Source organism: Mytilus galloprovincialis, chromosome 7 (genome assembly GCF_965363235.1).
Source record: "Mytilus galloprovincialis chromosome 7, xbMytGall1.hap1.1, whole genome shotgun sequence".
Lineage (NCBI taxonomy): Eukaryota > Metazoa > Mollusca > Bivalvia > Mytilida > Mytilidae > Mytilus > Mytilus galloprovincialis.
This window is the reverse complement of record NC_134844.1, coordinates 94462265-94485413: the sequence shown is the minus strand read 5'-3', so window position 1 is coordinate 94485413 and position 23149 is coordinate 94462265. Positions and strand designations below refer to the sequence as shown.

Genomic DNA, 23149 nt, shown 5'->3' with positions numbered 1-23149 from the left:
CGAATATTGGCAGCAATGGTTGTGGTGTGTGTGTAGGGAGGGTTTCAGATCAAAGATCGTTCTATAATTCTATATCTTTTAGATTTTACCATTTCACTCTATTCTTTATCCTTTGATCCCTATTACATTTGTCCTAAACATGCGTGACATATTTGCCACTGGACATAAGGCAACCAAAAATCAATCGATCTGTATATCATTTCTTTATTATGTTATCTATAGGTTTGGTCCCGCCCCTTATTTTTTTGTTTATATATTTGATAATGCCATTTTTTGGAAAAAAGGTAGGGGCAAGTCGTTTTTAAAAACATATTAATGGGTCGCGTTTTTTTTTTTTTTTGTTCTTCGGAAGTGAGCCAGAAGAAGTCTAGTTCTGTTTTTTTTTTTTTTGCATTTGGAAGATCTTATGGCTCTCTTTTACCTCTTCTTTTTTAAAAGGTTATTAAGACGGTAGAGGCACATAACAAACATGGCGTCGTTTAGTCTAAATGAAATTATTAATTTATGAATGCAGATATATAAGAATGTGAGCTGTTAATAAACGTTTTTTTATGGCATGACGATAAGCTGGATAAATATAAGAACTACACGGACAATAACTGTGTAAAGGGACAATTATTTGATATTCTAGGGAAGGGTTTTTGATTGATTAGTGTTTAATGTACTATCAACACTATTGGGCTATTCCGTGGTGGTCAGTTTAAATTTATAAATGAAGGATGGGGAACGGAAGGGAGAGCATTATTACTCATTTCAATCTGTCTCTAATCATGTATATTTTTCAGCTCTTACCAGGCAACAATATTCATATATGAAATCCTTCTGTCCACCACCCGAACAAATAAATAAATATAAAATGGCTCTTATTTAACACAAGTTTAAATTGATTGATTGTATGTTGCCAATTTTAACACCCAGTGACAAATATTTCATGCTTGTTCATAAAACACGAGTTTAGAAGTCAGGTATATAATATAAAAACGAAGAGATGGAATGTGATTGCAAATAAGGCAACTATCCACCGGAGTTCAAACATGAAGTGGATGTAAGCAATTATAGACAATCGTAAGGCCTTCAACAATTACAAAAACCTGATACTATAAAGTCGTCTATAAAAGGCCCGACATGAAAATGTAAACAATTCAAACGAAAAAAACTAACAGTCTAATTATACATAACAAAACAATTTACAAAATATCAAATATGAGTCGAGACATGAACCAACGACAACCACTTAACAACAGGCTCCTGACCTTGGGCAGGTAAATAAAGAATATGGCTTGGTTGATATAAAAACGAAGATGTGGTATGATTGCAAATGAGACAACTCTCCACAAGAGACAAAAAATGACACAGAAATCAACAGCTATAAGTCACAGTACGGCCTTCAACAATAAGCTAAGCATACATCGTATAGTCAGCTATAAAAGGCACAGAAAAGGCGCACAAAAAACTAATTTTAAGACAATAGACACAAAGCACCGACATAAGAGTAATTTTTTGCAATTACTGGAAATTTGCTCAAAGCTAATGCATGTAACAACTAGAACTGAAATAGATCTTGTTCTTCCTGATTGAGTTATCAAACAGTACACAACATGCGGCAAAGGATTTAAAAAAAAAACAGTCTGAGAAATGTCTAGTTTACGTTGTATATAGATATAAGAAGATGTGGTATGAGTGCCTGTGAGACAACTCTTCATCCAAGTCAAACTTTGTAAATGTAAACCATTATAGGTTAGAGTACGGTCTTCGACAAAGAGCCTTGGCTCAAACAGAACAGAAAGCCATAAAGGGCCCCGATTAGTGACTAGTGTAAAACCATTTAAAGTCTAACCTATTTTTAAAAAAAAGGTATACAATGTACTTGCATATATATCTATATTTATACTGCAATCAGCTATTTTACTATACAGATAAAGCTATACGTATAAACGTTAGCTTTATACGTCAATGACCTCAACTCACCTATATAAGCCCCGCCTACTTACAACGTCACGTTACAACCATGACAACGTGTAGTAACAATGGTCAAACTTTTATGAATTTAAACCTGTTATGTCTTCAAATTGGTAATTTATATACCATGTTTATCATTTGTTATTAATTAAATTCATTTTCCCTTTCTAATTCCTTAAATTGTCAATGCTTACCGCCCAGACTACGCTCATAGGGAAATACCCCAAAATGGTACCCCAAGGGGGAAATTCCAAATACTTTTTTTTAATAATATTTGTTTCATATTTTTATTATTTTTTTTATCGATTTCAGTATAAAAACAATATACGTATAGTGTCTTGAAATATTCGGCACGAAACGGGAAAATGCTCGGTAGAACCTCGCACTTTCCCGTTTCTAAGCCTCATACAAATAAATTTCATATTTCAAGACACTATACGTATATTGTCTAACTACAAAAATGTATATACAATGGAAGTTTTTGAAAAGTGGCCCGAACGTTGTGACCATCGAAATTTTGCAATAGAAATACTAGTCAGGACCACAAAATTTTAATAAAACAGCCATGGCAGCAGTGGCGGATGCAGGAATTTTCGAAAGGGGGGGTGCTAGCCCAGGGCAAAGGGGGGGTGCAGGGGGGTGCAAACATATGTCCCGATTCAAATGCATTGATCGGCCAAAATAAAGGGGGGTGCGGACCCCCGGAACCCCCCCTCTGGATCCGCCACTGGGCAGTGCAGGACTCGCACGAACGCCAGATTTAGTTACAGGGGCGATATTCTGAAGTGTTTTTTTTAATTATTGGTCACTCAAGTTTAGAAAGAAAGGGGAGAAAATCCAAATTAATACCGACCAATCACAAACGTTGTTGCAAATTTGACCTGACGGCGTCAAAGAATTTCCCATGATGCAATTATTGCATATAAATATAAAACTATTATACCAATTGAATAAAAAATATTGCATGCAAATGATTTTTTATACCATTTGAATGAAAAATTATACTATTTGAATGGAAAATTATACCATTTGAATAAAAACTATTGCATTTAAATGAAAAAATATACCATTTAAATGAAAAATTTTACCATTTAAATAAAAAAATATTTCATCTAAATGAAAAAATATACCATTCAAATGAAAAAAATATTGCACTTAAATGAAACATATCGAATTTTTGCAACCAATACCATGCCATACGCCTTTTCCTGTTTTGATTGACAAATTCGGGATAGAATTGACAATTCTATGAATGTTTACATTTATGTAATTTTTTTCCGGATAAAATCGTTTTTCAAAAATATTTTAACAAACTTTGATAACGTGTCCTGTAAAGTTAATCAAAAGGACTGTTTGTACCTTTTCGCATGGCTTGGCTCATATTTCAATAGGCTTTGTATACAGAGATTGGCAAAACAAGAAATCACATATCCACGAATATGCAAGTTTTCAGCTATCCACGAAAATTGATACTCACGAAAATAAATGAATCCACAGTATCAATTCCAATAGTACAACCTGCGCGAAAGAGCGGCGGATGTTTTTTTGTCGTAAGGTTGTATCAATATTGTTATAATGGGAACTTTAAATTCCTGGGTGAGAGTCATGACCTCTACATCTTAAGAAAACGTTTTTAAAGGTCTTTTGTGCGCCCATAGGTATCCTGTTGTAATGTCATTTGTATTCCCCTATCATACACATCCCACTTGTTCAGGCATTATACTTGACAATTGCCTATTGCTGTCACTACGTTAAGCAAGCGGTATTTAAGGATAAGAGCTAATAATGTGCTCTTGGAGAATGACAAGTCAGTTGACTATTACTTTGTGACTTTCATGTCTACGATCCTGTTTCGCGTATCGGTCTAGTAGCCAGGTTCAAAATCATATCACTGTAGCATTTTTCCTTCCTTGTATTCATGAAAATTAATACCGGTATATGTTATCCATCCATCCATCTATCCATATATTCAGTAATTAATCTATCCATTTATCCAATCACTCCTCCCTCCCCTCCACTCTCCCTCTCTCTTTTCGTCCATAATCCAACCATTCATGCAGTCGTAATCGGACCTTTCAGGACAAGGCTGCATGGTGATTGGTCTTTTCACCATTTAAACCATATAACAGCTATTTGAGCGTCATTATGATTAATTTCCTTATTCAATGTAAAATTTCCAAAATATCACCTTTTTTGCAGTGGTAGTCCTTCAAGACGGCATTAACACTTCACCAAACCTTCTTCGTTTATTAATTGGGCAATCTGTCATTTAGTTGAAGATGCACGAACATATACCGCTTGACGTTAAGCAATCAATAATCAATCATATTTCCATTCGTTGTAACTTTTAATAAAAGGCTTATAGATTTGCAGCTTAATATTCGCCTGAAATACACATTTTAAATAAAATCAAAATCTGGTACATATTTTTGTTTATAAAGTACAAATGCGTGTCAACAAAATGACTAGTGAATAAAATGTTGATGTACATGCGAACAAATTATTTACTTTTTTTCTCCCAGAGATCGATTTGTCTTATTTATCACTTTAATTATAATCACAATAGCATCTGTTTGATCTTGGCGCCTGATTCAGTCAGACGACTATTAACGGATGGTAAATATGAAGGGAAACTGATAATTGGTCATCAATGTGAAAAAGGTAAGTGTTTTACAAATCAACAATACAATCTAGGGGGCGACCACGAGTATCGAGAAAGGGGGCGAAATTGTCATCCGTAGTGGTAAAAAGAAAAAGACGCGAGCGTCGTAGAGAAGAGAACATTTTATTGACGAATTAATAAAAAAAAAACTATGTTTCGATCAATTTAGTTCAGTTAATTATATATTTTGAAAGAATGTACTGACCGAAAAAAAACCGTTACACATAATGTCTGGGATTTAATGAGAGACCCATGGTAACCTGCCGTTTTCATTTATTAAAACCTATTCGTTTGTTATCTGATAAATGAATGTAAATCAAATGAGTCCTACCATATAATTTTCCAAATCAAAATTTTTAAGGTTACTTAGAAACATATTCCCTAACAGCGTAAAAACTTTTTTTTTTCATTTCAACAGTATAATGTCGCCAAAATTCAGTTTCGACATAACCCCATTCTAAACCTGAATTTCTGATAAATATATTATATAATATATACTCAAAAAGATATGTACATTTTTACATGTATACTATGTTTATATGGCTTCGCTCAATTCTGATTCACGGCAATATGAGCTAATATCTGCTTTGGAGCTCTAAAAGAGGGACGAAAGATACCAAAGGAACAGTCAAACTCATAAATCTAAAACAAACTGACAACGCCATGGCTAAAAATGAAAAAGACAAACAGAAAAACAATAGTACACATGACACAACATAGAAAACTAAAGAATAAACAACACGAACCCCACCAAAAACTAGGGGTGATCTCAGGTGCTCCGGAAGGGTAAACAGATCCTGCTCCACATGTGGCACCCGTCGTGTTGCTTATGTGATTACAAATCCGGTAAATAGTCTAATTCGGTAGGTCACATTCATGAAAGGGAAGGGGATTGTAGTTACGACGTAAGGAACATATCCAATATCTAAAGTGCAGAGAGCATGATAAAACAATGAAATACGAACACACAAACACATACAACCCTAAAAAACAAAATAACATTAGTTGACATGCCAAGAAATCCTCGCTATAAATTCCGGTCGACCCCCTACGGCAGTCATTAGTAGCTAAAGATTTGATTTCATTCAAGAAATTAATGTATGACCTTCATGTACGTGTCACTTAGAACACGGCCATATACCAAATGGTCAAAATTACTCATCCATGTAATTTGCTCTATGGGGTGTTTGCAGAATTTCAACGGAGGCAATTTCTTGGCATGGAAAGCTTAAAACCATAAATATTTTAACCGCATTTTTAAGACAAAAAGTTAGATATCACAATGCAGTATCTAGGACATAAACAGATATATTATTATTTTATTTTTCCAAAACAATTATAACACGGACATCTTTTAATCAAAAATTATTTCAAAGACTAAACATGAACCACAAACAGTAAAGTTTCTCTTTCACAATATCATTAATCTGTGGGAAATAAATATTGTTTTATTGAAAGCTAATCTATCTATTAATGAGTGTCATCAATCTTACGCTAGAGAACCAATATGTTTTCCATCTTTATTTTCCGTCGACAATTAATCTAAATATTATTTACGAGTTATCTTGGAAGACAGAGTTGATTGCAAGATAAATTTCTGTTGGATATTGATAAGGTGATTGTTATAAAGTGATTAAGTCGACACTTTCTTTAGAAAAGGTCAACGACCATTGAAGACACAGTTAAGCAAACATCGTCCGATAGTTACCAAACTGGTTCCCTGTCCTTTATCTGGATGGCGTTGACAGATATAAGATGTCCGTATGCTGCAAAGGACCAGCCTAGACAGTTACCAGATAATTGAACAATGGTGACCGTGTTATGGAAATATTTGATTTGTATTAATCCCATCTGTAATGTAAATGATCGTCATGATTGACAGACAATCCCAATAAGGACATACCAATAGAAAGAGTTACACTAACACGTAGTGAAACAAATATTTTTTTATTTACATTTATTTAGTTTTTAACGAATATACTTTATGGTGAACTGTAAGTCCTTGAAGGTTTTTTATATACTTAGAAAACGGTGCTTCATAATCAGAAATGTCATTCAAAAGAATTAAATTGTTATCTCTGCTTATCATACTCTTTAAATAATACTCTCTAAATAAATTATACTCTCTAAATAAATCATATTCTCGGAATTTTTCATCCACGCTCATCTCTCTTGAACTTTTTTTTTTGCAAATCATAACATAATCAGTTATTGCGATTGGGTTGTAAAGTTTTTTATTCCAACCATCTTCTAATATCTTGGACATATTCCTCGGTAGTGCATACACGAATTCTTAAAAGCACCTTTTAAAAATAATACTCATTTTAAATTCAGTTAATTTAAAAACTCCAGGGACGCTCTCTCGGTAAAGACAACTAGTGTAACAAATTTTGATCTTTAAATAGGGCTCTTCACGGTTAGTTCGGCCATATTGGATAGGGGGCAGATTTTTTGGAAGGAGGTGGAAATGGTATGAAAGTGTGGGAAATCCTATGTGTGTTTCCAAGCAACAGCTCTGTTTTAATGATGTTTTCCCGTATTTTTCACACCATTTTTACCTCTATTATGAAAATCTGCCCCCTATCCAATATGGCCGGACTAACCGTGAAGAGCCCTATTCAATGCTGAACATATACTTTATTTTGTCTTCATTTATCCGTATTTCCAGGCACCAACATTTCTGTATGGAGACAAATCTGATTTATATTTGCAGACGACATAATTTCACGATATCAGCATCAGACGGTTACAGATTTTATGGAAATGCTAGATACAATGTCAGTATTGATCCTTGTGATGGGATTTATAGACTGTGTCGACACAGAGTTGACAAGGTAAAGTCAAAGGTCATGGTCATTTTGAAGAAGCATTTTTTCTAAATGATTGTTTATTTCCTTTAATGTCCTTTTTATTTTTAATTTGCTGTTGCACTTATAGCATCATTTAAGAAAAAAAATTGTAAGTTTAAATACTTTCAAACCGGAGCCTCGGTGGCCGAGTGGTCTAAGAAGTTACTACTGTAATCACTTGCCAGTCAACGCTGAGGTTGTGAGTTCGAATCCCCCTCATGTGGGTGCTCTCGACTCCGATCTTAATTGAATAGGGTTGTCATTTTCCTATCGAAAGTCGGTGGTTTCCTCCGGGCACTCCGGCTTCCTCCACCAATAAAAAATGACCGCCATGAAAAAAAAAATAAACGTGGCGCCTTAAAGTGGCGTTAAAACACAATCAATCAATAAATAAATAATTTGTTATGGAGACAAAATACAAACGAAGGGTACATTTTTGTATATCAATTTGCCCGGTTTTTTTTTTAAGTCTGATAATTTTGTGCTCTTTAATTTTAAAAATAATGAAAATAGACTCAAATTATATTTTGTTTCATACCTGAACAACCTGCTTTGTTTTCTTTTACATTCATTATCATTTTCAGGAAAAAAAGTCATGACTTTGACTCAATGCACACAAACATGGAACCAATTCAATGAGGAGACCACTGTATAAGATTTCCCAAAAGCCAACAACAAATTATCATTTATCAAATTTCTTCACAATTTTGCTCTACAGAGCACTCGTGCACCCCCAAAAGCACTCACTCCCAAACGAATCGATTACACTCTCCACAGAAATACTCACCGACATCTAAATCAACAAATGACAATACAGTGTTAAGAAGACCCGAATTTCTCTTCTTTTTCTGGAGACATTCAAATTGATGTCAAAGGAGATTACGTCTGAATGTTCTATTGGCCGTTGGAAACAACAAAGAGGTTTTGGAATAATAACCACAGGTTTGTCACGGTTAACTTTTATATTCTATGAAATATTAAAATGACCAAAAGTATTGGACACATTACAAAAAAACTTATCTGAGCGCGGAAGGGCCGATACCCAAGACGCACGTATTATTGTTGTAGTTTCAAGCCAAAAGACTCTATCAGATTTAATCGCCATCATCACGGATGGACCTATATATTTCAAAATGAACTTCTATAGGAAAAAGAGAAATAGTGTCTAGTGGAAATTTCTTTTCTTCTGAGCTTTTTGGACGAATGAAAGAAAATCAGGAACAAGTTTTTTCTACACAGCTAATTTTGTATAGGTACTATTTCTGTACTAAAAAAAATGCAGTACTGGAAATTTACTTTTAATATTTAGTACTATTTTTTTTACTTTAAAACTATTGTAATATTTAGGTACTTGTATTCACTGCTTGTATTTTACAGTACTTGATTTGTACTAAATATTTTGGTACAGAAATAATACAATATTCCTTAAAATCATAACTTTAAGAGATTTGAAATAGAAAACTTTCAAAATGCTGAAAATGTACTGGTAGCAACCAAAAATCTGTAGTACCTAAATTTCAAGTACAAATAAAGTACTGTAAAATACAGGTACCTAAATATTACAATGATTTTAGAGTTACAAAATAATACTGAATATTAAAAGTAGATTTCCAGTACTACAAATTTTTAGTACATAAATAGTACCGATGCAAAAGTAGCTGTGTAGTTTCTGAATACCTTAAGTTTGTAATTTGTCTTCATAACAAAATAGGTGCGTTTGAATTGCATAGTATCAGATTAAGGCCGAGTGTATTTCAAATTTATTCTTTTTTTAATAAATGCCTCTACCCTAATCTTTCTTCGCTTCAAAACCGCCACCCATGTCAAACATAGCCGACACCCCGCATGTGGCGTTCTACACGACGTATATGGTCACGAACATTAGGATGAAAAAGAGGAAGTTACAAGTCACAAAGGCCAAGGCCATACCTGCTTAAAAACTATCGATTTTCAATAAGACATTTAATGTCTAAAATCAAAATATATATTTGGGCGAATGGTATGTTATTTTGCTTACGTTATCATTTACTACTAAACTTACTGTTTAATTTTCAGATCTAATTTCATCACAAACTGGTTCAACAATTATAGTCGAGTACACCCTTATTTCGAGACAAGTGAGTAAAACTGATAAGATTCACAAATAAACATTATTATTTGAAACACTTATAAACACAAACTGTATCACCGAAACTAATAATTTAAACACATTTGATTGAAAAAAAAAATAATGAAAAGATGAACACAAGTACTTAAACATACTTTCTTTTAATCATCTCTTCTTGTCAGTGCATTCTTGTTCAGCGATCTAATCATATAAAAGTCTTCAAGCAAACAGTTAATTTACTGCGTCCTTTGTTTCAAACAAAAGTTTTGTATTAAAAATGCACATATGACACCCCTTCAAGATACAATGCCAAGAGTCACTCTCAAATGCTGGTGTAATTCTAATATAATTTAATTATAGATCTCCCAACCTATGTAACGGTTGGCATAGACATCCTTGACTTTGAATCTGTCAATGAAAATACAATGGTGAGTAACTTTTAACCATACAGAATAGCAATTATATAAGTGTTTTTTTCTGATATTTTTTTTGCTTAATATATGAATTATGTGACATTTATTAATGCCCCATACCACCTCTATTTCATGTTTCGTTAATAATTTTAACACATCTTTTTCCGTGTGTTATGTTATTTAATAAATGCACCATATCACATCCTTTTCATGTGTCATTAAAAAACCCATCATATCATCACCTCTCGTGTGTAATTAATAAAAGCACCAAATCATCACCTCTCGTGTGTAATTAATAAACGCACCAAATCACCACCTCTCGTGTGTAATTAATAAATTCATCATATATAACTTCTTTTCATATGTCATTGATAAATGCCCCATACCACCTCTATTTCATGTTTCGTTAATAATTTTAACACATCTTTTTCCGTGTGTTATGTAATTTAATAAATGCACCATATCACCTTTTTTATTAATCATTGATAAAAGCACCATATCATCACCTCTCGTATGTAATTAATTATAATAAAAACACCATATCATCACCTCTCGTGTGTAATTAATGAAAGCACCATATCGTCACCTCTCGTGTGTGATTAATAAAAGCACCGTTTCATCACCTCTCGTGTGTAATTAATAAAAGCAGCATATCATCACCTGTCGTGTGTAATTATTAAGAGCACCATATCATCACATCTTGTGTGTAATTAATAAAAGCACCATATTATCACCTCTCGTTTGTAATTAATAAAAGCACCATATCATCACCTCTCGTGTGTAATGAATAAAAGCACCATATCATCTCCTCTCGTGTGTAATGAATAAAAAGCACCATGTCATCACCCGTCGTTTGTAATTAATAAAAGCACCATATCATAACCTCTCGTGTGTAATTAATGAAAGCACCGTATCATCACCTCTCGTGTGTAATTTATAAAAGTACCATATCATCATCTCTCGTGTGTAATTAATGAAAGCACCATATCATCACCTCTCGTGTGTAATTATTAAAAGCACCATATCATCACCTCTCGTGTGTAATTAATAAAAGCACCATATCATCACCTCTCGTGTGTAATTAATAAAAGCACCATATCATCACCTCTCGTGTGTAATTAATAAAAGCACCATATCATCACCTCTCGTGTGTAGTTAATATAAGCACCAAAAGCATCACCTCTCGTGTATAATTAATAAAAGCACCAAGTCATCACCTCTCGTTTGTAATTAATTAATAAACGCATCAAATCACCACCTCTCGTGTGTAATTAATTAATTCATCATATAACTTCTTTTCATTTGTCATTGATAAATGCCCCATACCATCTCTATTCATGTGTCATTATTAATTTACACATCTTTTCCGTGTGTTATGTAATTTAATAAATGCACCATATCACCTTTGTATATGTCATTAATAAAAGCAACATATAATCACCTCTCGTGTGTAATTAAGAAATGCACCATAGTAAGTTAGTAAGTAAATAGTTTATTAAAGTGTCACATATTGATTTACATAAATATAAGCAGCATAATATAAATAGATACACATAAAACAATCAATATCCAGCAATAAAAACGACTTATGAGACACTAAAAAGCTTAAAATTCTATAAAAAATTTCAAATATATCCCGTAAAAAACATACAAGTCACCAAAAATTCACCATTAAAATAAAAAAATCACTATATTCAATAAATATATATATCTATACATGTATATAAAAATTTAAAAATTGTCGAAATCTGACTTTCCTGATAAAATTAAAATAATAAAACTCTGAAGCTAGTACAAAAATTTCATAAAGAGCTGTTAAACAATTTTCTTCGCCAGAAAAAATTATATAAAAATTTGCATAGGAAATATTGTATATCATAACAGTTCATAATTTCAATAAATTGATTATCTATTTCAAGGCTGTGAAAATTTTGAATAAATTTTGAACATTCATGAAAAAGGTTATATCGAATATCGTCATAAAGTGTGCATTCCATAAGACAATATTTTTCAGTCTCTACACTGCAACTTTCACAAAACAAACAAAGTCTATCTTCTACGGGTGTAGGCGGCCTGGAGTATCTGCCAGTTTCGTGCGCTAGCGGTAGAGCCCCGGAGCGAAACAGAGCCATGACACGCCTTTCCTGTTTAGAAATGTTTAAAAGCACATAAGGTTCTGTTTTCACACATTGTTTATAACTTCTGTAAGTGCGCAATTTGTTTCCGTTTTTTACATTACGACTGTCATCAAAAAGTTCTTCATACCATTCTGTGTTGTCCAGCTCACATAGTTTTTCACTTATTATATGCATAACTGATTTAGTCGATAATGTTAAGTCATACGTCGGATCCTTTAGTCTGATCCGATTAACAATCTTAACACTTCAAATGACCAACCCTTTCTTCTTCTAGATGTCAATTTAAAAGTTTTGTAGGAAATTCTTTGTTGGTCAGTACGGATCAATTTGCACTAAAGTCTACAATAATTTATTCGTTGTTTGGTTATTGTACACTTTAAAAGTCATCCCTCCCATGGATTGAGTTTTTGTTATTAAAGCCCCCAAAGCACGGCTCGCTGCTTTGGCCAGTTCTTTTGCATGTTTTACGAAAGTTAAATGTTCGTCCATCCATTGTATGAATCAATGTAGTCAATAATTTTTCCAGAACATCGGAACGTAAAATTTGAACGTAAGAATGACTGTGGACGGAAATGGACAATTTTAGTTTTGCCAATATTTACGCATTCAGCGCACCATTCGGTTACTACATATAACATACGTTGTAGACTTTCTTTATCTGGAGCTATTAGCGCTATATTGTCTGCGTAAAGCAATAAACTGAGACGGAAATCATCAATATGCACTCCACATTCTAGAGAGTTTATACGATCTGCTAAAGTATTGATGTAAACTGAAAACAAAGTGGGCGATAGGATACAGCCCTGCTTCACACCGGCATCTACACTGAACCAAGGGGTCTGGTCACTCTTGATACGAACGGTACATTTTAGGTCATTAGGATTGAATCGCAGATAAGAACTGTCCACAGACACCAACACGCTGTAATTTAAACCACAGAAGATGATGTTCAACGGTGTCAAAAGCTTTCTTCATGTCTTCAAAGCATACATAAGTTTACTTTCTTGATATTTTTCTGTCGTTCAGAATAGAACGAAGCGTGTGAATATGTTCTTCGCAACTACTGTTACGGCGGAACCCATTTTGTTCATCACACAGAATCTCGTTATTTTCCAGCCAAGAGCTAAGTCTCGTGTTTGAAATGTAACAATATATCTTACATGGCACGGAAACCAAAGTGATTCCCCTGTAGTTCATGAGATTTTTTTTATCGTCGTCAGATCCCGGTTTTAAAATTGGATTGATGATACCACTATTCCACTGATTAGGAACTTTTCCAAGATTAAAGCAACCACTGATAATTTGATAAAGTAAGTCTATTGCCGCGTCATTCTTTAAAACTTCCGTCGGAATTTCATCTATTCCCGTGGCCTTTCGGCATGAACGACCTCGTCTCTTGAAATTGGTTGATTTAGCGGCGTAACGTCTATTTCTGTGTTGAACGTTAAGTTGGCTTTTATCTCCACCATTGCGTTGAAATAAATTTTGAAAGTCAGTTTTCCATTTATTAAGAACGTCGTTTTTATTCGTATTAACATTTCAATTTGGACCTAATACCGCCATCGGAATACATGGTTTACGTTCACTTGCGATTCCAATATTACCAACAGACTTCCAAAATTCGCGCTAATTTGATGTGCATAGTTTTTCTTCTAATTTCATTCGCTCCTTTATTTGGTGTTGCCGCTTATACTTTCTGTTAAGACGATCGAATGTCTTCCTTTCCGCACAATAATTTGTTTTTAATCTTTGTTTTGTGCCGCTTGGACCATTACAGCGCATCCATTTCTTTTCGCATGCACACACTTAAGTCCATTGTGAAGGCAAATCATTGTTCCAGTAATTGTGGCTCTTCGGAATTTTTTTTATAATTCAACTCAATTTTAATATCACTATACAAAAACGAATGATCAGGGATACTTTCTGGAACATAAGCAATGTTATTAACTACATCCGACATAGATATCATCACCGCTCGTGTGTAATTCATAAATACATCATATCACTTCTTTTCATATGTCATTGATAATTAAAATGAATCATATCGCTTCTTTTCATGTGTCATTAATAATTTTTACACATCATTTTCCATATACTATTTAATTTAATAAATATCACCTCTGTTTTATGTGTCTTTTTATTTATATATTTACCATACCATAATAACACTTATTCATTAACAATTCAAATCGTGTCTGTCTCATGAAAAAGTTTAACCACAACACAATCCAAAATCTATACACGAGATCTAACATAAGGTGAACAAAAAATTCCGTTCGCCAATAACCACCCCCCTTTCCACATTTAAACTATCCAGACTCTAATCGTAATAGGGAATTTCATAAATTGAAAATTAAAAGTATTATTATTTGAACATGTTTTTCAAAACCCCTTTTGTATTTATATATCAGGATGAATTTCTGTAAAGCATGTAGTCAGTATCGTATTAATGATAAGATATTCGTATAATGTAACACAATATAAACTATTAGAATATTTTGATACATTCATATTATTGTTGTAACATTTCTTAGTTCGTAACAGTCAGGTATTCTATCATTAAATACGTCTTCTTGACATAATTTACGGATTTTATCAGTTAAGAAAGAATATTTGTATACGAGACAAACTGATTTTGAAAAGATGACAACACAAATTTAACAGCAAACCACATTTGATAGTAAAAACGACGTCTAGAGGTCTAGGGTATTATAGCCTTCACCCTTAGAAAGTTCTATATAAGATATGGCATTCTCAAAATGGTATATGACCAATATAACACCTTCTAAGTTTGTGCTGCTACCTTTTCTTTCAAAAAATGCATGTTCTTGTCATTTCTACGTTCATTTGTTGTTTTGTTTGGTATGGTTGCTGCGTCTTCTTAATTTAACAAATTTATCTCAGTTAATCGAGTTTTACCAATATTTTTTGTAGGATTTTACTTTGAGTATGATAATACATTTAGAATGGAAAGATTCCAGATTAGAATTTTCACATCAACTAAATATGTCTAAACTAGAAATGGATGTTAAAATGATGAAATACATTTGGGTCCCGGATTTTTATATTGTGAATGAAAAACATTCTTTTTTCCATAAAGTTCCATTTCCAAGCAAACTGATGCACATATACTCAGACGGTACTATCATCTATAAGCTAAGGTAAGATAGTGTTGAATCTCTTTTTATTTCTTCAATGTTTATAAGATGAGCCCATCTTTACAAGTTTGATATAATATTTGTTTAGCCTGGCGTGTTATCGAACCATGAGTTGATATTGGTTTTTTTTGCAGACGTGTTATTAAACCATGAGTTGATATTTTTTTGCTGCCGTGTTATCGAACCATGAGTTGATATTGGTTTTTTTTGTCGCCGTGTTATCGAACCATGAGTTGATATTGTTTTTTTTGCCGCCTGACGTGTTATCGAACCATGAGTTGATATTGTTTTTTTTTGCCGCCTGACGTGTTATCGAACCATGAGTTCATATTGGTTTTTTTATGCCATGTTATCGAACCATGAATTGATATTGGTTTTTTTTAGCCGCCGTGTTATCGAACGATGAGTTTATATTGTTTTTTTCCGTCGCGTTATCGAGCCATGAGTTGATATTATTTTGTTTTTGGCAGCCGTGTTATCAACCATGAGTTGATATTGATTTTTTTGGCAGCCTTGTTATCGAACCATGAGTTGATATTGTTTTTTTTGCCGCCGTGTTATATCACCATGAGTTAACATTGTTTCGTTCAAACAGAAAGTTACGTCATGCACAAACTTTGTTTGAATGCTCTATAAAGAATTAAGAAATTATTTGTCTAAAAACAACGAAAGTGCAAAAATTAGTAAGTAGCAGGGGGCTTTGCGTAAAAAGGTGGGAAAATTTGCCCCCATGAGAGACGAACTCACGACCCCTGGTTTACGAGACCAGTGCTCTAACCACTGAGCTATAGGGGCTTTGACGCATCTTTCGCTTAATGTAGTATATGTTCATCAGGCAAAATTTCCCTCTAAATTTGATGTAAAAAAGCCAAATTCAGGATAGAATACCAGAAATCTCATTTTGTTTAGTTCCCTTTCCAAGGAAAGCATGCATTTAGCCAATCAAATTAATAATATGATGCTTTGGCTAAGACCGACGAAAGTATTTACTAGCTAGTAAATAGAAATAGTTGAAATCAAACAAACATATACATAGTAATTACTTGGTGCATTCGTGAAAAAAAAAAAAATATCTACGTGAAAAGAATATAAACCTTAAACCGTTGTATTATTTAGTAATTTAGTGTTTCAACTTTTGAAGAGTGTAAAAGGTGGCAAAAATTTGCGCCGCCTGGGAATCGAACCCGGGTCGCAAGAATGGAAATCTTGCATTTTTTTTTATCTTTATGAAAATAAATCATAAAATTACATAAAAAAATCAATAAAATGTATTTAATATCACAGTTGAGTTACACAATACAACACATTTCTAATAACAGAATACAAATTTCTTCGTACAGTTTGCTAAGATTACAATTCATAAGTACATCAGAGATCAAATATAGTCACATCACTGTCTGTTTTCTGATCTCCTTTGGTGTTGATCCAAAGAATGAAGACCATGATCTTCCATCCTAATATTGGATTCCTAAACTTCACAAGAATCCTTATAAGGAAAGGTTTATTGCAGGTTCTTCCAAGTGTTCCACTAAACCCCCTTCTAAAGTTCTTACTGCCGTTCTCACTGCAGTCAAAGAAGGACTTCAGAAATATTCCGAAACGGCATATTAAAGAAGTGGTGTTAATCAGATGTGGATACTGAAAAATTCAAAAGAGTTATTGGTGAATTTACAATCTCAATCATTAAAACATTGTACCAACATTAAAACCTTTGATTTTTCAACTCTTTATACCACTATTCCACATACTAAACTTAAAGCTCGACTGAAATACCTCGTCAGGTTATGTTTCTTTAACAAAAAGGTCACTAGACGTTTTAAATATCTAGTTTTGGGCAGGAATTCGGCTTACTTTGTGAAAAATCATACAGAGTCAAGGAAAAAATATACCGAAGAGGATATCACTACATTGCTGGACTTTTTAATTGACAACATATTTGTTGAATTTGGAGGTTTGGTCGTCCAATAGACTATTGGAATCCCAATGGTTACCAATTGCGCTCCTCTACTTGCAGTTTTGTTTTTGTATTCATATGAAGCAGAATTTATCCAAGGGCTTGTACAGAAAGGAGAAAAGAAATTAGCCCAGTCTTTTAATATCACCTTTCGTTATTTTGATGATGTACTGTCTCTTAATAATAATAGATTCAGTGATCACTTACATTTAATATATCTAAGTGAACTTGAAATTAAAGATACTACCGACACAGATAAATCTGCTTCATATTTAGACATATTTCACGAAATGACTACTGATGGTAGGTTGAATACCAATATTTATGACAAACGCGATGATTTTAATTTTCCTATAGTCAACTTTCCATTTCTGTGTAGCAACATCCCAGCGGCACCAGCATATGGAGTATATGTGTCTCAATTGATTTGTTACTCTAAAGCTTGCTCAAAGTACGTTGCTTTTGTTGAACTAGAAATACTGCTTACTCAAAAGTTGCTAAAAAAGGGCTATGAATCAATCAAATTAAGGTCATCACTCAAGAAATGTTACGGTCGTCATCATGAGCTGATTGGCCATTTGAACAAAAGTGTGTCCGAAATCATATCTGATATTCTTCCTCAGTCATAATAACCTTTCATCATTACCGAACTGAACAAAGAAATAACACGACGGGTGCTGTATACGGTGCAAGAAATGCTTACCCTTCCGGAGCACCTTATTTCACTCCCGGTTTTTAGTGGAGTTCGTGTTGTTTCGCATCTTTCGCTTAATGTAGTATATGTTCATCAGGCAAAATTTCTCTCTATATTTGATGTAAAAAAGTCAGGATAGAATACCAGAAAACTCATTGTGTTCAGTTCCCTTTCTAAGGAAAGCATGCATTTAGCCAATCAAATTAATGATATGATGCTTTCGCTAAATCCGACGAAAGTATTTATTAGCTAGTAAATAGAAAAGGTTGAAATCAAACATACATATAGTAACTGTTTGGTGCATTCGTGATACCACACTTCAACATGAAGAAGTGAATTTTATCTATTTCTATATATCCGGGTACCCTGTGATACTGCAACTTGTCTACTGTTCACCACAAAATAGATCAACTTGTCATATACATCTAACATTGTTGCAATAGACCTGTAGTTAAATCGAGAAAAACTGTTACGGGCAATAGGAACAAAAATTTGTTAAAAGCAAGGGGTTTTGCGTAAAAAGGTGGCAAAATCTGCCCCCAGTGAGAGTCGAACTCACGACCCCTGGTTTACGAGACCAGTGCTCTAACCACTGAGCTATAGGGGCTTTGACGCATCTTTCGCTTAATGTAGTATATGTTCATCAGGCAAAATTTCTCTCTAAATTTGATGTAAAAAGCCAAATTCAGGATAGAATACTAGAAAACTCTTTTTGTTCAGTTCCCTTTTAAAGGAAAGCATGTATTTAGCCAATCAAAGTAGTAATATGATGCATTGGCTAAAACCAACGAAAGTGCAAACTATGTAGCTAGTTAATAGGTAAGGTTTAAAAAATCAAGTATACAAGTCATATACATATAGTAACCGCTTGATGCATTCGTGAAAGAAAAAAATATCTACATGAAAAGAAATTAACCTTAAAAACTTTTTTTTTATTAGTATTTCAATTTTTGAAGAGTGTAAAAGGTGGCAAAAATTTGCGCCGCCCGGGAATCGAACCCGGGTCGCAAGAATGGGAATCTTGCATGATACCACTACACCAGCGGCGCTTCAATATGAAGAAGTGAATTTTATGTATTTCTATATATCCGGGTACCCTGTGATACTGCAACTTATCTACTGTTCACCACAAAATACATCAACTTGTCATATACATCTAACATTCTTGCAACAGACCTGTAGTTAAATCGAGAAAAACTGTCACGGGCAATAGGAACAAAAATTTGTTAAAAGCAAGGGGTTTTGCGTAAAAAGGTGGCAAAATCTGCCCCCAGTGAGAGTCGAACTCACGACCCCTGGTTTACGAGACCAGTGCTCTAACCACTGAGCTATAAGGGCTTTGACGCATCTTTCGCTTAATGTAGTATGTGTTCATCAGGCAAAATTTCTCTCTAAATTTGATGTAAAAAGCCAAAATCAGGATAGAATACTAGAAAACTCATTTTGTTCAGTTCCTTTTTAAAGGAAAGCATGTATTTAGCCAATCAAAGTAGTAATATGATGCTTTGGCTTAAACCAACGAAAGTGCAAACTATGTAGCTAGTTAATAGGTAAGGTTTAAAAGATCAAGTATACAAGTCATATACATATAGTAACCGCTTGATGCATTCGTGAAAGAAAAAAATATCTACATGAAAAGAAATTAACCTTAAAAACTTTTTTTTTTATTAGTTTAGTATTTCAATTTTTTGAAGAGTGTAAAAGGTGGCAAAAATTTGCGCCGCCCGGGAATCGAACCCGGGTCGCAAGAATGGGAATCTTGCATTTTTTTTATCTTGTATATATTTATTCAACTTCATCTCATCATCTCATTTTTACAATATTTACATATGTAATAGAAAACATCAAGTCCTTATACTCTTTGGCTTCCTCATTCTTACTCTATCATTCATTTTTTTCCTTTTTTTTTCTTTTTTTCTCCTTTTTCCCTTTTTTTATATATAATCTTACACACGGTTAAAATATTATCTCAAAGAATTGTCAGACAAATATATAGTTATTAAACATATCAAATCTAATATCTAAAGCAAATATTTTCCATAATTGTAAAAATGTCTCTTAAAAGTCAAAGATTCACATTACGCATATACGGATGGCAATATCCATTCCAGTAACGCAAAATTATGAATGCTATGTATTTTTATAAATATGACACGTTCCTTGGAAATATATTGCATTGTCTATATCTTATTTTTAAATCAATTAAAAGCACAACAATAAAAAAAAAACAAAAAAAAAAAAAACTCTGTCATACTAGGTTCACTCATCCCTATCTCACATTAGACTTATCAAATAAAAAATAAAATAATACATTATAAATTATGTTTTTTTACATAGTTAATCATTTTCTCAATTCCATAATTGGCCGTATCATTCCAAAAAATGGTTTCGGTCACATCCTCGAATTCTTTTAAAACCAACTGTTCATAATGTTCATAGTTGTAATCGTCGTCATTCATCGTTCTTATCTGCATCCTGTCCGTTTCATATACTACCAACAATTCCCTGTTTTGAACCTTTCCTATTAATAAATCTCGGCCAGCTCGACTTTTTTTAAATACAATTTTGCCAAAACGTTCGTGTAATATTTGTGGCGGAGTAACACTATCTTTATCACTCTTTTCCTTATTAAGAATCGTTCCGTTATCTTAATCTATAACTGTTCTATTGTGTTTTATTTTTGGAACTATTGTCTTCTCTTCATGTGTATCTATTATTGGATCTACCTGGTTTATAGGTAAGTCAATAAACCGGTTAGGCAAGTCACTATTTATATCTATAGTCGATCGTTCTATATTGTCACCACACTGTTTTGAAATATATTCAGAGGCACAAACGGGTTCATTTTCAAAATCCATGCTGGGTTCATCATTACTAATGCTAGTTATTTCATTTTCGTTTTCTGCAGTTATATTGTCTAATGTATCTAAATGTGTAACTTGTATTTTACTATTGTTTTCGCTATATTCCCGTAAACGCTTATTGTCTCTTCTCAATGCTGCGCCCGATTTGCGTTTTATCTGTTTATTATTGTCAGATTTTGCAAACATGATAGATATTCTTGCTTTTTCATTGTCACCATGTACACTGTATGTTATTGTACTAAATTCATCACACGCACTTGCTATAGCACTCAATAAAAACTTCGGTAACTTATCCATATTCATTTACTTATTGTCAGAATTTTATTAATGATAAAATAACCTTATGGTGCCTCCAGCTTTGAAAGGTACACGATACATTTCATTTATAACTCGACTTTACAAATGTTTATTTTGCTAAATAGTTCAAAATCACTTACTGTCAACAAAGTTCGAAAATTTATTCCACTTTCCCTGCTGGGATATCCAAGCAAAACCTTAATAACAGAAGTTTTTTTTGCTACATAGAAAATACGTGTAACCACTTCAAAACACTAACCGGAAGTCCCACTCAAAGGTGCGTTCGACTTTTTTCAATGGGAATCTTGCATGATACCACTACACCAGCGGCGCTTCAATATGAAGAAGTGAATTTTATGTATTTCTATATATCCGGGTACCCTGTGATACTGCAACTTATCTACTGTTCACCACAAAATACATCAACTTGTCATATACATCTAACATTCTTGCAACAGACCTGTAGTTAAATCGAGAAAAACTGTCACGGGCAATAGGAACAAAAATTTGTTAAAAGCAAGGGGTTTTGCGTAAAAAGGTGGCAAAATCTGCCCCCAGTGAGAGTCGAACTCACGACCCCTGGTTTACGAGACCAGTGCTCTAACCACTGAGCTATAGGGGCTTTGACGCATCTTTCGCTTAATGTAGTATATGTTCATCAGGCAAAATTTCTCTCTAAATTTGATGTAAAAAGCCAAAATCAGGATAGAATACTAGAAAACTCATTTTGTTCAGTTCCTTTTTAAAGGAAAGCATGTATTTAGCCAATCAAAGTAGTAATATGATGCTTTGGCTAAAACCAACGAAAGTGCAAACTATGTAGCTAGTTAATAGGTAAGGTTTAAAAAATCAAGTATACAAGTCATATACATATAGTAACCGCTTGATGCATTCGTGAAAGAAAAAAATATCTACATGAAAAGAAATTAACCTTAAAAACTTTTTTTTTATTAGTATTTCAATTTTTGAAGAGTGTAAAAGGTGGCAAAAATTTGCGCCGCCCGGGAATCGAACCCGGGTCGCAAGAATGGGAATCTTGCATTTTTTTTTTCTTTTTTATCTTTATTCATCATACTTCATACATACAATTATCATATACACACATAGCAATTCCTTATACACACATTTATATACATTATTATCACAGTTTTAAATATCCATTTATTTTGACAGTAATAGACTTTATCTATTTACTTTGATAGTATTTATTCATCATTACTGTTATATACTTTATATATTTCTTTCAAAATATCCATTTATATTTACAGTTATATACTTTATATACATGTATTTACTTTTAAAATATGTCTTTTTTTTCCTTTTTCCTTTTTTTTTTTTTTTTGAAATTTTCTTCAATTTGATCCAACAAAATACTATCTTTTATCAAATAAGACTTAATGATTCGTATTCGATTCTGTAAACAGTGATTTTAGTCAAAACGGTTATGCAAGATGAATAAAATAAAACAATATATGTGGATGGAGTTCCAATTCCTTCACATATTCAAATTTTTAAATCAGTCGCATAAGTTATTAACCAAAGACTTATCTTTTCAAATTGAACAAAAACTAGTATTTCGGTATGCAAAAAAATAAAATTATTTACAACAATATTCATTTCACCAAAGTAAACAGTTCATTGTCAAATGCAAATCTGGCCATTAACTCAACTTTTTCGTCCGTATCGTCTGGACGAAATTCATAGTCTCTCACATCACCAAAGTCTTGCTCTACATTTTTCTTAAATGTATGGTAATCATCATCAATTGAACACACTTCTATTGTATTGTCAAGTTCCCTATCATACCGTATAATTTTACCGGTTCCTTTCAATTTTGCTATTAGTTTATCTGGCAATAATCTACTTTTCTTGATCACTACTTTAGAAATAACGTCATCAATTCCAACTAATATATCGTCATCATCAGATTCATCATCTTTTTGTGTTGGCAATTTTCTTTCATTTCTACTTTGTTTTACATTTTCCAATAAATTTTGATTGACATTGTCTATTGATCCTTTCCTTTTTGTAGTTTTCTTACTTTTCTTAGGTGA

At 33.1% G+C, this 23149-nt stretch overlaps 5 non-coding genes across 5 annotated transcripts; all 5 read right to left on the bottom strand.

Annotated features, from left to right (window-relative positions):
* Positions 1-16009: 16009 nt before the first annotated feature.
* Trnat-cgu (transfer RNA threonine (anticodon CGU)) lies at positions 16010-16081 on the bottom strand. Its single transcript has one exon. It is a non-coding gene; the product is annotated as a tRNA-Thr (tRNA).
* A 2387-nt stretch (positions 16082-18468) lies between these two features.
* Positions 18469-18541, bottom strand: Trnat-cgu (transfer RNA threonine (anticodon CGU)). The gene has a single exon. It is a non-coding gene; the product is annotated as a tRNA-Thr (tRNA).
* Positions 18542-18912: 371 nt separating this feature from the next.
* Positions 18913-18983, bottom strand: Trnag-ccc (transfer RNA glycine (anticodon CCC)). The gene has a single exon. It is a non-coding gene; the product is annotated as a tRNA-Gly (tRNA).
* Positions 18984-19199: 216 nt separating this feature from the next.
* On the bottom strand, positions 19200-19272 carry Trnat-cgu (transfer RNA threonine (anticodon CGU)). Its single transcript has one exon. It is a non-coding gene; the product is annotated as a tRNA-Thr (tRNA).
* A 2372-nt stretch (positions 19273-21644) lies between these two features.
* On the bottom strand, positions 21645-21717 carry Trnat-cgu (transfer RNA threonine (anticodon CGU)). Its single transcript has one exon. It is a non-coding gene; the product is annotated as a tRNA-Thr (tRNA).
* Positions 21718-23149: the final 1432 nt, after the last annotated feature.